General features: G+C 36.4%; 2 non-coding genes across 2 annotated transcripts; both read left to right on the top strand.

Moving 5' to 3' along the window:
* The first annotated feature begins 7,122 nt into the window (after positions 1–7,122).
* Positions 7,123–7,194, top strand: TRNAQ-UUG. The gene has a single exon. It is a non-coding gene; the product is annotated as a tRNA-Gln (tRNA).
* A 3,983-nt stretch (positions 7,195–11,177) lies between these two features.
* TRNAQ-UUG lies at positions 11,178–11,249 on the top strand. The gene has a single exon. It is a non-coding gene; the product is annotated as a tRNA-Gln (tRNA).
* The last annotated feature ends 5,510 nt before the right edge of the window (positions 11,250–16,759 follow it).

The following is a 16,759-nucleotide window of genomic DNA, read 5'->3' as shown; positions in this document are numbered from 1 at the left end:
CAAAAATAAGTTAAAAAGAGTGCCGAAATGGACATAGAAATGGAAATGAACCAAGGACCAATTAGAATTCAATCAAATTCGGGAGTATTGAAATCCATGCTGTAGAAAATAGAGATACAAAGTCAAATAAAAAAGAATGAGATCATTTCGAGTTCGTATGAGAAACTCATATGCAAAACAGTTTTTAAGATTTTAGGATCAACCACGGGATCGGACCATTTCTAGTATCGATTGGTCCACAGGGAAAATCTACCAAATTAGTTTTTAGAATATGAATACTTGGTTTTGAAATGGTCCCAACTCAAAAGATTATTCGGGCTATTAAAGGGGACATCCAAGATTTTTTAAGACATGTTTAATCTTGAAGAGGAGAAAAGAAGAAAATGAGCAAAAGTTAGGGTTTTTGTGTATTTTCATCACCACATCTATTTCTCTTTGATTATCTCATATTTATATCATGAGTTTAACTAAATCCAGGAGTATTTGAACTCTTGTTTGATTGAGAGTGAATTCTAAGTTCTAAACGTGATTCGATTTAGTATATGAATCTATTTTTATTTTTTTCACAAAAAATATCTTTTGTTTTTAATATGATTAATGTTCATATTTGATTGATTGGCGGTTTAGTCGTCCAACTAAATCAGGTTATTGATTGATACACATCTATTAAAGAACTGAGATATTCGTAATTGTCTAGCAATACTTTAACCAATTAGAAATCGTGAGACCTTGCAATGGATTCTATAGAGCAATCACGAGTAAAAAAAACACTAGTAAGACCAAGAGTACTATGGTTGATGCTAGGATAAACCTAAGTTCACAATCCTTAAAGCATTTGATTGAGTTACACCTTGAGAGAGTAATTATTGATGGCTTAGACGAACGGATCCCAATAGTAGAGATCACTTACTGTCTTGTGATATTAGGAATTTTGGGGATAACTGAGAGTACTTTTTATCCTGTTGTTTGAGGGTGAAAACAGTTTCTGCTGATTTCGGTAATTTCGTGTGTTGTGGGTGAGAAACGAGTCTAAACCCTAAACAATATACTGCAAGGGAGTACTTTAGATTCAAGAGATCAATCTGTACAAATCCGGCCTAAACCAAGAAATGGCCGTTTCAGACTTGCTTCGGTCACAAAGTGAAGGAGAAGGGTTGGTTCTGAGGAGAGAAGCAAAGAGAGTGTTGAGACCATAATAGTTGATTCTGGAAGAGTAGTTGTTTTGACTTGTATCAGAAAGCGTCGGCTAACAGATGGGAAAGCTAACAGGTGATTTCTGAGTGTTGTATGCTCCTGACCAAAACTTGTTGTTTGGTGGAAATAGGTAAGACCTATTTATACAAGTCGAAGTGAAACGTACTCTGGTCTCGTAAGAAATGGAAAACAAATGAGTAAATGGGAGGAGGTGGTAACCGACAACGCCTGGAATTGATGTTCCATAAAAGAAATCGTTTCACCATTACGCCTTGTATTTACTAACCGCCTCATCCTTATGATACTGTCTTGTAACGGGCGTAGTGTACGCCGCACGCTGTAAACCGCCAAACCAATACCCAATGAACATCCCCCAGTTTGTGACATGTGTTGATGTCTCGAGTGTTTTCGTGGAAAACATGTAGCATGTTGTTGTTTGTCAAGTTGAGCTTGGGAGACTTTCCGGCTCGGTGGTGACCTTCGATGGTCGAGATCTTGCATCTTGAGAGGAAGGGTAGCCGTTGATTATTGCAACCCTTCATTTGGTAGCCAGTGGCATGAAAGCATGGTCGGCACGGCTTTAATATGGCATAGTTTAGGCACGGCCAAAATCTAGGGTTTTGGCATTGTTTGGGCGTGAACAAAACTAGGGCTTGGCGTCGGGCCAAAGGTTGTCATGCGTTAGCTGGTAACCTTGAACGGCTAAGATCTACATCTTAGATGAAAAGGTGATCGTTGATTGTTGCAGGCCTTCGTTTTGGCAGCCGTAAAGGGAAGGCCGACATAACATGGTTTAAGCGCGGCAAGGTGGCTGGCACGGCATGCCATTGGCACATGTGGCATGGTCGGCATGCCTTGGCGCGGTTTAGGCGTGGCCAAAACTAGGGTTTTGGCGTTGGGCCGAAGGTTACCATCCATTGGTTAGCGACCTTGGACGGCTAAGATTTGCATCTTAGATGGAAAGATGGTCGTTGATTGTTGTAGGCCTTCGTTTTGGCAGCCGTAAAGGGAAGGCCGACATGGTATGGGTTAGGCGCGGCAAGGTGGCTGGCACGGCATGCCGTTGGCACATGTGGAATGATCGACATTCCTTGGCACGGTTTTGGCGTTAGGCCAAAGGTTACCATGCGTTGGTTGGCGACCTTGGACGGCTAAGATTTGCATCTTAGATGGAAAGATGGTCGTTGATTGTTGCAGTCCTTCGTTTCGGCAGCCGTAAAGGGAAGGCTGACATGGTATGGGTTAGGCGCGTCAAGGTGGCTGACACGACATGCTATTGGCACATGTGGCATGGTCGGCATGCCTTGGCGCGGTTTAGGCGTGGCCAAAGGTTACCATGCGTTGGTTGGCGACCTTGGACGGCTAAGATTTACATCTTAGATGGAAAGATGGTCGTTGATTATTGCAGGCCTTCGTTTTGGCAGCCGTAAATGGAAGGCCGACATGGTATGGGTTAGGCGCGGCAAGGTGGCTGTCACGGCATGCCATTGGCACATGTGGCATGGTCGGCATGCCTTGGCGCGGTTTAGGCGTGGCCAAAACTAGGGTTTTTTCGTTGGGATAAAGGTTACCATGCGTTGGTTGGAGACCTTGGACGGATAAGATTTGCATCTTAGATGGAAAGATAGCCATTGATTGTTGCAGGACTTCATTTTGGCAGCCGTAAAGGGAAGGCCGGCATGGTATGGGTTAGGCGCGGAAATATGGCTGGCACGGCATGCCATTGGCACATGTGGCATGGTCGGCATGCCTTAGCGCGGTTTAGGCGTGGCCAAAACTAGGGTTTTTCCGTTGGGCCAAAGTTTACCATGCGTTGGTTGGCGACCTTGGGCGGCTAAGATATGCATCTTAGATGGAAAGATAGCCATTGATTGTTGCAGGCCTTCGTTTTGGCAGTCGTAAAGGGAAGGACGACATGGTATGGGTTAGGCGCGGCAAGGTGGCTGGCACGGCATGCCATTGGCACATGTGGCATGGTCGGCATGCCTTGGTGCGGTTTAGGCGTGGCCAAAACTAGGGTTTTGGCGTTGGGCCAAAGGTTACCATGTGTTGGTTGGCGACCTTGGACGGCTAAGATTTTCATCTTAGATGGAAAGATGGTCGTTTATTGTTGCAAGCCTTCGTTTTGGCAGCCGTAAAGGGAAGGCCGACATGGTATGGGTTAGGCACGGCAAGGTGGCTGGCACGGCATGCCATTGGCACATGTGGCATGGTTGGCATACCTCGACGCGGTTTAGGCGTGTCCAAAACTAGGGTTTTGGCGTTGGGCCAAAGGTTACCATGCGTTGGTTGGCGACCTTGGACGGCTAAGATTTGCATCTAAGATAGAAGGGTGGCTGTTGATTGTTGCAGGCCTTCGTTTTGGCAGCCATAGGCATGTGACGTGGCTGGAATGGTTTGCCATTGGCACGGTGGTGCGGCTGGCATGGTTGGATGCCTTGGCGCGAAGATGTGGCTGGCATGGTGGTGCGTCTGGCATGGCATGCCTTGGCGCGGAGACGTGGCTTGCATGGTTTACCATTGGCACGGTTGTGCGACTGGCATGTTTGGCATGCCTTGGCGCGGAGACGTGGCTGGCATGGTTTTCCATTGGCACGGTGGTGCGGCTGGCATGGTTGGCATGTCTTGGCGCAGAGACATGGCTGGCATGGTTTTCCATTGGCACGGTGGTGTGAGAATTAAGGTTTGGTATATACGAAGATGATTTCAGTCAATACTGGGGGTTTTGCCGTGGAACATGACACATGTATAAAAAAAGGTACCCTGGTAATTCTTACGTAGGCATGTTGAATGATTCAATAAATGCGCTAGTGGTCGTAGTGACGTCATGTCAGATGTAAGGTTTTACGATTTTAACCCTAAGCTAAAAACCACCATCAACACCTGCGGCTGATGATAATCTGTGATTAATGACGAATAGATGAATATACTAAATTAATTATTGTCTAGTAACAAACAAGGATTCATCGATCACAATTTTCATACTTGATTACATTTGTATGTACTTATTTATTATTTACTTTTTTTTGAAACCTATACACAGACTCCCATCCCCCTTTGTGACACTTACAATCTGAAAACTCTTTGCTCTTCGTGAGAACGATCCTTACTACTATTGTATTACTTATTAGTTGAGCATAACTAAGTGGTTTAAGTTGTTGTGGTTATGACAGTCCATCAAATTTTGGCATTGCTACTAGGGAGCAGTTGATAGCTTGTAGTTGTTATTCATTTTGTTTTGTTTTTTGGTTTTATTATTTACTTTTTGTTTTCTAGATTTTTAATTTATGTTGCTTGATCTCTAGCTCCTAGTTGTCCCGCTGGTTATCAACAATGTGGCGTTACCATTTGAACGAAAATAATTCTAATAGATATGACACTAGATGAGGTGGTTTACTAAACAAGAGACAGGGAAAATCCTTAACCTCCACCTCCTCCTCCTGAAAGGAAGACAGACAAGTATTTGGCATCTCCATTGTTTGATCAGTAACAACTTTGCATCCACTTAAATGACTCAACTAAACTCATATATCAGTTGATACATTAGTTACCAAAGTTCAAAGACCTTGCAGGAGATGACCCTCATCATCACTTGTAACTTTTCAACATAGGTTGAAAAGTTTAAAGCCGACTGGAACTAATCAAGAAAAAACTTTAGTGGCAGCTTTTCAATTCTCTTTGACCAATTCTCCAGAAAAATGACTTTATTATCTTCCACTTGTAAGTATTACAACATGGAAGGAGATGTATAGAGTGATTCTAAAAGAATATTTATCTGCAAATAAAGCAATAACTATTCGTAAAACAATTAGTAGGATTGTACAAATTACAGGTGAAACTCTTAAGGAATATTGAGAGTGATACAAGAAGTTACTAGCAATCTGCCACATCATCGAATTACCAAGCAACTTATAGTATAATACTTTTATGATGATTTGTTTCAGTCCGAGAGAAATCTTATTGGTGCAACACGTGGTGAAGCTACAGACTTGATTTTGAATATAATGCAAACCCCCAAAAATTCAATATAAGATGTGAGACATTGGGTAGGATGCTTTATAAAATTAGTTCTACTCAAAATACAAACCAACAGGTGAGTAACTGGGAGAAGATGACGCAACGAATGGTTGCAGTGATCATTTTTACATATAAGGAAGAATCTGAAGAGGTGAATGCAATGTTCCTTAATCAGAGACCAAGTTATATGATCCATATTCTTCTACTTACAATGCATCTTTTATCTGAACATGTGGTTGTGGTCGAAAACCATTCTTTTGGAGAAAATAAGCTTTATGTATTGTTTTTTTGGTCTTGGTATGATTTGAACTTGGGACAAGTGTGAGTCACTAGGGTCATTATCATGTTTTCACTATTAGTAAATGAAGTTGAACCTTTAGTCCCACATAGGAGAAAATAAAGATGAAATTTCTTCATACTACTAAGATTTTTACAAATATAATTATGACCCTTGGGTCAACACACTTTATGCGACGGGGGGACTTAGAAATGGCTAGTATGGTGCAACCATATATATTTCACACACACGGTATTTTGCATCGAAGCATGCGCGTCGTCGTATATCTAGTCAGGATGGGGTTGGTATTAAGAGGTGGTGTGGTGTGGGTTAAGTAATTTATGCCTGAGCATCAAGTCAGGAATTGATTTTCCATCAATTGCCTTTACCGAGCCATTAGTGCACCCTTTCCTTTTACCTATAAAAGAAACTCGAATTTTTCATTCTAAAACAGAACAGAAGCAACTAATATCTTGTTTTGTTTTCTCTTTTACTCACTTTGATTTGAGCAACCGATTTTTTATTTCTTTATTCTCTAATCCATGTTGTTTATCTCGTATTAATGGGTAACTATTGTAGTATTATACAGTATTTACAATGGAAAGTTTTATCATGGATGCAATTGCATGGGGATATTAGAATTGCTCATTTTTTAGGTGTATCGTTACTAGAAACTCGAATATTTTCATTCTAAAACAGAACAAAAGTGGCTACTATCCCATCTTTCTTTCGTTTTTACTCACTTTGATTTGGGTAATTGAGTGTTTATTTTTTATTCTCTAATCTGTGTTGCTTAGATCCTATTAATGGGTAACTGTTGTAGTATTATACAATAATTACAACGGGAAGTTTTATCCCAGATGCAACTGCACAGGGGGGATATTAGAGTCACTCATTTATTAAGTGTACCGTTACTTGAATGTTAAGGACAGTTTTATGATCAAACAAATCTCATCTTTTGTTGATTGATAGCCATCCTATGGAGGCATGGTGGGATAATGTTTTCGATGGATTAATGAGAAAATCCTAAAAAGAAAAAGTTCCCTACTAGGAAATTCATGTGGGAAACTTATGAAGATGATAAGTATCATGTTAGAAGATTCACATGTGTGGGAATATTACTAAAGCGGGGTAACTAGTTGGTTGGTTCATATTTAGTTTGAAGTTGTATAGTATGAAGGGGTGTAATAATTAAATTCAATATGTGTTCAAAACTGAACTAGGTCTCATGTTTATTTCAGTATATTGTATTTCTTTCGTTCACCAATTTTGGTGTCATTGTTTCACTTTATTTTCGCATTATAAATGTTTGTCTTATTAAAGTATAAACAACATGTTGATAACCTTATTCCATATTCTTCGATCTTCCTTTTATTCATAAGATCATTTAAGGAGTGTCTATTTTTTTCACATCTATATACATACCTTGGATTATCCCAAGGATGAACTTGAGTCGCCGTTTATCATTATTAAGCATACACCATAAATTAAATTTTCTGATAACGAATCGCAACCACAACATATGAAAGCTAACTTTTCAACATTGTACTTTATAATATGGACAATGGCAACGAGATGGACTTCAATGAAGGTACTTAATTATAGCTTTATAAGGAAGAATATGGGCATAAGTTGGTTCTATGGTGTAGTGGTTAGCACTCAGGACTTTGAATCCTGCGACCTGGGTTCGACTCCCGGTAGGACCTTTTTTTATTATCAAATTAATTTTAATACGATGCATGTCTTCCCATAATGGCACTGGTTCAATGATAAATAAGTTTTTCTGCCAATTATAACCAATGACATTTTTTTCCAATATAATGTCGCTATCAAAACGAAATTACACGGTAATTACCATTATCCACCAAAACCTACCACCATTACCATTTGGACCAACCACACCTTTCTCAAGATAATCGTATCAACATGAAATTACACGGTACTACCAGTGATCACCAAAACCCACTACCATCAGAACTACCACCTATTATCGTCGCTGCTACCACTACTGCTTCCACCATAATGACCAAGCACCACTAAGGTCAACACCTCCACTACACTCCCAGCACCACCAAAATTACCATTAATGTCCACCGATATAGTTATTAGCCGATTCATTATCAACTAATAAAAATATATTCATTAGCATAATTAAAGAGACATTTATCATGAAAAATTGATGGGATATCAATGATATTAATATTTATATTTCTGACACCCAATCATGCATACTTTAAAAAACTTTCTACAATTGATGAAAATGCACCTCAAACACCTTTTATAAAGGCAAACAACCATGTAACTATTGAATATAACTGATGATAATGCTTACCTACAATCACTTACGATGGTCCAATTTTAAATCGTCACATCAAAATCAAACTTTGCATCTGAGTAACCATTTATGATATTTAGATTGACCATATGTATCTTATATTAGAGCACTAAACATACTATAAAGGCAAATCATCAATAATAAGTAAGAAAATTTGTGTTAATTTGGACTATGTTGCTCATTTGTGGTTAACACATAAAATAATAATTTTTCTAATGTTTTTTAGTTGTCATGCTTATTCGAATAAATTTATCGAGGACTAATATCAGCTTGTCTTTATGGATACTTCATTAGTCCTAGATTCATAAAGTTATCGCAACCATTCAATCATGTAGAACAAGTTTTATATACCATGATGATAAAATGTAGACACCAAATTAGTTATATGGTGTAGTGGTTAGCACTCAGGACTTTGAATCCTGCGACCTGGGTTTGACTCTCGGTAGGATTTTTTTTTATTATCAAATTACACAATGTTTGTGTCATAATTGCACAAGTTCAAATATAAATAACTTTTGGTCGTAATCAAATACAAATCTCAGTAGACAAGGCAATAGTAGGAAGCCGAGCAACAAGCTGAGCTCCAACCCCTTTTTGAATAGCAACGACTAACCTATGAAAAAAAAAATCCTACTGTATAAGTCGAATCATGTCTAATAAGAAAAAATTTCAATTTTTTTAAGAAAACAACAAACTCTTCGCCAAGCTCGCCCAATGCCATGAAATCCAAGGTACCGTGTAAAAATGGTGAAGAAATGGGGAAAAAAAGAGAAAAAGAAAAACGTACATAATAAGGATAAACCCATGCAGATAAAAACCCTACAATATAATGATTAAAATAACATTATGACCAATAACACTATGGTCAAAATTTGCCTACTTTTGGTGCAAATTATGACCAATAACATTTTTCCGAATATAATGCCCTATCAACAAAAAATTACACAGTGACTACCATTGTTCACCATAGTTTTGACTAACAACATGTTTCTAAATATAATGTTGTATCGATACGGAATCACATAGTAATTATCTATGTTCACCAAAACCCACCACCACCACAACAACAAACACCCACTGACAATACTAGTGTCGTTACTGCTTCCACCAACACTAACAAACTACCATTAAGGTCATTTCCTCCTCCATCGTTGTCCAACACTACTGCAACACATGCACTACCACTCTCAAAATCCAACAAAACCATTGACATAGTTATTAATCAATGTGTTACCAATTAATAAAGAACGTATTTATTAGCATACTAACGAACATTTATTATTAGAAACTAACAGGATATCAGTGATATGCATATTTATATTTATTCCATCCAATCTGGATTGCACAGACGCAGACACGGCGACGCGGACACGACATGACACTGACGCGGACACTACCAAATACTGAAAATACTAGGACGCGGACACGTATATATAAATATATGAATAAATAAATATCCATAAATATACAAATATAAAATATTATAAATGTACATTTCATGTTCAAAAAGTAAATATGTTACGGAAATCTAACTGAGGATTTGATTAATTAATGATGTAAATAATGAATAAATACAAAATATATACAAACAACATCAGAAAATGAGCGATGTTGCGATGGTTAGGTAATCAGATAAGTAGTTTGAGGTTCCTGGTTCGAAACTTGCTACAAGCATTTATTTTTGTGTGATGAAAATGTACGTCACGTTTGTGTGATGAAAATGTGCGTCCAAACCCAGAAATTTGCGTCCAGCTCGTGTCAAGCTAGCGTCCGCCATCAAAATCACGTGGGACGCGTACGCCGCATCAAAACCCGCGCGTCCGTGCATCCCAACATCCACCTATTCAAACCCTAACCAACCTTCAACAGTTGATATAAATGCATTTCAAACACCACTTAAAACGACAAACACCCATGTAATTATGGAATGTAATTGATGAGAATGCTTTCTTACCACCACTTATGAATGTTAAGTTTGAATCGACGAATCAAAATCGAACTTTGTATCCAAGCCAACATTCATGATGTATAAATTCACCTTATGTATTTTATATTAGAGAATGTACCATTCTGTAATGCCGCAGACTCAATATTAAGAAGCAAAAAGAAGAATTGTGTCAATTTTGAATTAATGTATGTTGTTAATTACTTGTTGTAACTATACGAAGTGACAATTAGTTTAGTATTTTTATTTTGTCATGCCTAATTTGTACCATAGCCCAGTTTATTTTGACATTAAAGATGATCAACACATCTCCCACAACATAATCTTATAATACAAAACAGAATGGGTTTTTGAGCTTTAAATGGTCGGATAACATTTTGAGAGACAAAAATTGCATCCGACCATCTCAGTATCATCCCAGCGAAATACATCCGACGGTTGTCATTTCTGTAACCTCTCTCATTATGAATCAAAATTTATTAATATTTAATTATTGCATAAACTCTTAACTCAAGATATTCAAAGAAACATTAAATGAAATCATAATATATCATACATGCATTAATTGGATTTAGTGGTGGCATGATGAATCTAATGGGAAATGAGATTTATTTGTTTATTTCTAGTTTATTTATTTGTTTATTTGGGAAATGAATCTAAAGGCATGATGAATCTTTAATTTATTTGTTTATTTTTATTCATAACTCATAAGTGAGATATGCATAAACACTATTACTTAAATGATTTTGTGTTCGTTTTTGGATAATGTATGTGAATAATTTTACAATGCATTTATAGACATTATTTTTTCTTAAAACAAAATATAAAATTTTCTTGCAAAGGAACACGATTTAAAGTTCGTAAAAAACGAAAAATTACACCAGTCAGATATCATATTAAAGCAGTGTCGTTACGGCACGAGCTATCTCTAGATATTTATTAGAACTCTCTGTTAACCTCATGTCGTGCCATTACGACACGGGTTATTTCTAGTACTACATGTACTGTAATAACAGAGAAGAAACATTAACCGCTAACTATTCACCCACCATCACCACAATGACCTCCCATTACTCTACTTCCGCCATCAATTACCATCACCCACCACTAACGACACCACCTCCTCTTCCACTCACCATCCCCATTACTGTCATCGTTATCGCTTCAGCATCACTCACTAACTCCGTAACTACCGTATTTGAATGTCCATATGAAAATATAATTTCTATTAACGTAACTATACATTAATAAAATATATACGCAAATAAAATTTACCAGCGATTAATCTGGGTTTGTCTTTATAAAGCTTTAATTGGCATTAAGATTACTTGTTTAGATAAATCACAACCGTCCAATTATGTAGACCAAGTTGTATATACATTGTGTTGATAAATTATGGACATCAAACTGGTTCTATGGTGTAGTGGTTAGCACTCAGGACTTTGAATCCTGCGACCTGGGTTCGACTCCCGGTAGGACCTCTTTTTTTATTATTAAAATTACACCATGTTTATGCCACAATTGGATAGGTTCAAAGAAAAATAATTTTTGGGTCAAATAATGACCAATAACATTTACTCAAATATAACGTCGTATCAACAAAAAACTACACATTGACTACCATGTTCACCAAAACCTACCACCAGCACCACAATTTTGACCAACAACATGTTTCTCAATATAATGTTGTATCAACACGAAATCATATAATGACTACCGGTGTTCACGAAAACTCACCACCACAATAACAACAACCACCCGCTGACATCACTAATGTCGTTACTGCTTCCACCGGCATTAGCAAACTACCATTTAAGTCGTTGCCTCCTTCATCGCTTTCCAACACAATAGCAACACCTCCACTACCACTCTCAAATCTAACAAAACCATTGACATAATTCGTTACCAATTAATGAAAAATGTATAGTTAGCGAGATGTTTATTATTAGAAACTAATGGGATATTAGTGATATCCATGTTTATATTTATATCATACAACTAAAAATCTAACCAACCTTCAACAGTTGATAAAAATGCATATTAAACACGACTTATAAAGACAAACAACCATGTAACTGTGGAAAGTAATTGATAATAATCCTTTCCCACCGCCACTTATGATTGTCAAGTTTGAATCAACGGATTGATGACACTTCGAAGAGAACAAAAAGTTTTTTCATGGAAGATAATATCATCTGGAAGAACCTATTTATGGAATGTCACATCTTATAGTAAAATTTGTTTTATTCAAATTGAAAGGGTTTAATTAACGGACACATCTATTCACAATTTAGTAGTTGAAACTAATCTTTGTTTTTTGTAAGGATGTGAATATTTTTGGTTATTTTTTCTTTGGAATGTTATTAGTCATTGTTGGGTTGCAAATTGGATTGTTCATATGTATGATGAAAATCAGATTATTTTCCATATGCCACTAGGGTTAACTGGCTCAATGGATAAACTAACAAATCAGAGTCTTTACCGAGCGTCTAACTGCTTGATAGAGAATCCATCGTGCGATTAAGTTCCTATAACTAGTGATAAAGACTCTGTCACACGGTTAAGTCTCAGCCATTCTACGGCTATATAATCCAATGGCCAAAACTCATCCCCTACAAAATGTTGAATTTCAACCATTTTTAAACCTCACACCTTCTCAACAATTTTCAAATTCTTAATCATATTTCTTCAAAACAAAAAGCTAAATTCAACATTCCACTCCCACCTTTTCTACACTTCACCATTTTCTATTTATCTTTTTTGTAATGCGTCTTCTCAGTCTCAGCGTAGAAATTGGATCCAGGCTGCCGAAGTTGAACGCATTTTTAAGAATTATCTCTTTTATACGAAAGATAATATCAATGGTGCACAACAACAAGACAATACCTTGTGGGGAAATGTATTTCTAAAATTTTATGGGAAAATAATCAACATCAATAGTCGTGACGCAACAGGGTTGACATATGGTATTTATATGATTAACAGAGAGGTGATGCGATTTGTGGCTTTAACCATGTAATTGCGTCAAGTAAGAATGATCGGTGAAACCAATGAGAATGTGTTAAGAAAATCACTTGAGGAAATGGCTTAGAGTGAATGAAAAATCTTTATGTTTCACAAGTTGTTTCCACATCCTCATGGTGTTGCACAAATACATTTTATTTTTGTTCATTGCTCCCCAACCTCATGCAACTCAATGAACGGGTATATTTAGATGTTTTAATCCTAATTATAATCCCTTAATTAACTATGTGTGTGATATTCTTTCAAAATAGATTAGTATTAATTTCCTAACTTCAAATTTATTTAATTAATTTATGTTCATATTAATTGCAAGTCTAAGTTTGCGTTAAATGTAGTTTTCAATCAATTTATCTCCTTTTTTTACAATATTTAAACCTTAAAAACTTCAATAAAAATCTATATAGTCTTTGACCTTCTTATTATCTTGAACTGATGTAACTTCCAATTCTATGCACTCTTAAGAGGATTTTCTCTTGGTTGTTGTAACTAGTACAATGACTATTGTGGTTACCAACTTTCAAAATTTGAAATCTTCTTCGCCTATCCACAACAATTTTCCTTGGTTATTTTTTAAAATTTGGAAGTCTCCTTTCCCTTTTACCATCCATCCTCCATTTTTTTATAACCAGTACATATCTTGTCAACAACAAGATATGCACTTCCCATTCTATGCACTCTTAAGAGGATTTTTCCTGGTTGTAACTAGTACAATGACTATTGTGGTTACCAACTTTCAAAATTCACTACACCATTTTAAGGTATTAGCAACCTACCATAGATGTTGCTAAACAGGGTTGCAACATGCTTTCGCTGTTGCTAAACACGGTGTCGCAATTTTTAGCAACGACATAGGCTTTGTTGCGAATCTCGGTCAGCAACGGAAATTCGCAACGGCGCTTGCCGTTGCTACATTTTTTATTAGCAAAAGCAGACTGTTGTTGCTAATCTGTTTCTAATTACAGGAATACCCTTACCTGGAACCAGATATTGTTGGTTCTGGTTCTAATTTAGTAACAGAGCACTGAGGTTGCTAATTTTTTGAACCACAAAAAAAAAGGTCAAGTCTATGTTTATTGACCTAGTCAAAATTCATTACCCCCACATTTCCCCCCTGCAATTACCCAGTTCCCCATATTCAACATCCACACAGATATACAAACTATAATGGCAATACAAAACTAATACAAATGTAGTCGAGAATCATCATTGATAATATTATCATAAAAGAAAGGATTCTTCACTTGATACAAATGTACACAAGTAAACTTATGTATGTTGTGACTGACATACAATATTCGATCTATGTTGATGTTTATAAATGGGTGGGTAACCTAGTTTGTGTCAACTGACAGAGTTATTGAAAAACAGAGAAAGAAATACTAAATATCACCAGACTCCGCTTGCTTAACCAGTCTCCTCAGCAAAGATTCAACTTCTTCTAAAATATCACCAGAGTACTGCTTTTTGACTTAAGCCCAAATACCTGCATAATAACCAACTTGATGTTTCAGTACTAATGTCACAAACAAAGGACTAAACCCTAGATTTTGTATAATCTGCAGAGACAAGTCAAAACCATGTAAAGAAAATATCAACAAACTCTGCTATAAGTGAACTAAATGGAGATGTATGAGAATAAGAGAACAATAATACGCTCATAAAATCCAACCTCAATACCATACAATCGCACAAGCAAATAGTATCATGTTCAGAATTTCTTACCTAATCCAAAGGAATGAAATGATTGTTCATTATAGACGAAAGCTTTCAAAAGAAGTTTGTTTACCTTTGTTTCAGAGTAGTTGTTGATCATGAACATTCAGAAACTACTGCTGCTGTAAGTGTATCTACATCATGTTGAAGGACAACAAAGGGAATTGTAAATTCACAGGTCGGTGCAGAATGGGGAGTCGGACAGCACGGGACATAAGATTTTGCTGATTCCTGCAAAAATTTAAGAGTGTTAAAATAACTCATACATCGCATATAAATCTGACAACAGATTGATACAATAAATCTAAGAGTAAGTAGTAACATTACCTGAATCTATCTTCATATTTTGTTGTTAATAGACATACTGAAACTGCCAATACAAATATGAAAGAATTAGGAACTTGTCGAATTATGAAAACCCACCAGACCCAATGGCTTCATGGGAGCAATGAAAATCACAATAGAGACTTACCGTAGAAAGGTCAGCAACAGCATAATCCCGTAGCAACATCACAAACAACATATTACCTCAAAAGCATTTATATACTGAAGATTAGTATCCAACAAAACTCAATATGATAAGCATAAGCATAAGCAAAAGAAGTGTACTTACCAGGGATTGATATTCCCCCGGGTGGCTACTACTTCAATTGACCTTCACTGCAGTCACCTGCGCAAAAAAATACAACAAAACCCAAACCACACACATCCATAAAGAAAAACTGATTATATTAATACTGTCGGTTCACATAGATACATTACGATTCAAAGTGTTTTAAGCACAACTGCTTGAGAGTCTTCTTTATGCAGAACTACATAAGAATCTGCCTGAGAGTCTTCCTTATGCGTAAATGCATAAGAATCTACATGCTAGCATACTAAGCACGTGTACAAAAGTGTTTCAAAAAAAGAAAAAAAAAAAGATAAAGCACAACTGCCTGAGAGTTTTCCTTATGCACAACTGCATAAGAATCTACATGTTAGAATGCTAAGCACATGTACAAAAGTGTGAACATATATAAGCAAAAAAAGATAAATCCCTTAGGTTAACGACAGAAACATCCACTCAACGAAGAGAGAATGAGCTAAAAGTAGCTTTTCAGAATCACCACTAGGACTATTTATCATGTTCTGTTATCATGTTCAGCAAACACCCGAATCTCATAATGCTTTTATCTTCCAAAATCATAACAACTTCACAAAAACAATATTGAAGTACAATCAAAACAACTTCACTACTAGTTCATAGAAATAGTAATCGTATAACTATAATAATTTAAACTTATACCTTTCTATGTTCTTCGGTTCTTCAGAGTTCTTTATTCAAAGTAGTTCACCTCTTCAACCTTGAAAAACCCTAAAATGGAAAAAATAAATTCGGGTTAGATTGACATATGAAACCTTCAAATCGAAAGAGAAAGAAGAAATTGAAAAACTGAAACTGGAAACAACATATTTCAAATGAAGAGAAGATCAATTCTACTAAAAGGATTTCATCCATGTAAAAAGTAGTCAAAGATGTATGTTTTTTTCAAATTAACTCTCAAGTATGATGGCTAATTGAGACGCAATTACAGCAAAATATTACCTACTTCCCTCTGTGCACTGTTATCTTACCCCTTCATACCATTTGCGAGTATTTGGGATAAACATCGCGATGGAAATTTCTTCTCATAGTTCATTACTAAATAAATTATTTAAAACAGTAGCTAGAATCTGTGATACCACACCGAAACATATTGAAACATAAGCAAACATTTAAAAACCACATAACATTCCATATACATAAGAATCAGGTTAACCAAAAAATCTAACCAATTTTGCAGTTCCCTCAAATTTTTCTAATAATCTGATCAACTGTGTTAATATGAACTAAGTTAACAATAACAATTTCGCATATTTGGAAGTGCATTCTCGAATTAATCTGATAATAACTATCACTCCCAACCCTAATTCAATAGAGAACCTTCAACAAATAACAATGACAACATTAGACCTATATAGTACGAATGCATACCAACATTCAGTGAAACGCATTACAAAATCCTACAAATTGATTTACTTAACCAAGCATATAATCATCTGACTCTTCATATTCCGTACAACAACATTAATCGTACAAAACAACAACGAAGATGAAGAGATCAACGCAAATACTTACAGGCTTGGAGAAAAGTATACTTGGTGATTGGGGAAGTATCTTTACTAGATTTTTTGATTTTGTCATTGAAATTTATAAAAGAATTTTGGTATT

This window comes from Papaver somniferum, chromosome 5 (assembly GCF_003573695.1).
Source record: "Papaver somniferum cultivar HN1 chromosome 5, ASM357369v1, whole genome shotgun sequence".
Lineage (NCBI taxonomy): Eukaryota > Viridiplantae > Streptophyta > Magnoliopsida > Ranunculales > Papaveraceae > Papaver > Papaver somniferum.
Note: the sequence above shows the minus strand (reverse complement) of the source record. Positions and strands in the feature narration are given on the sequence as shown.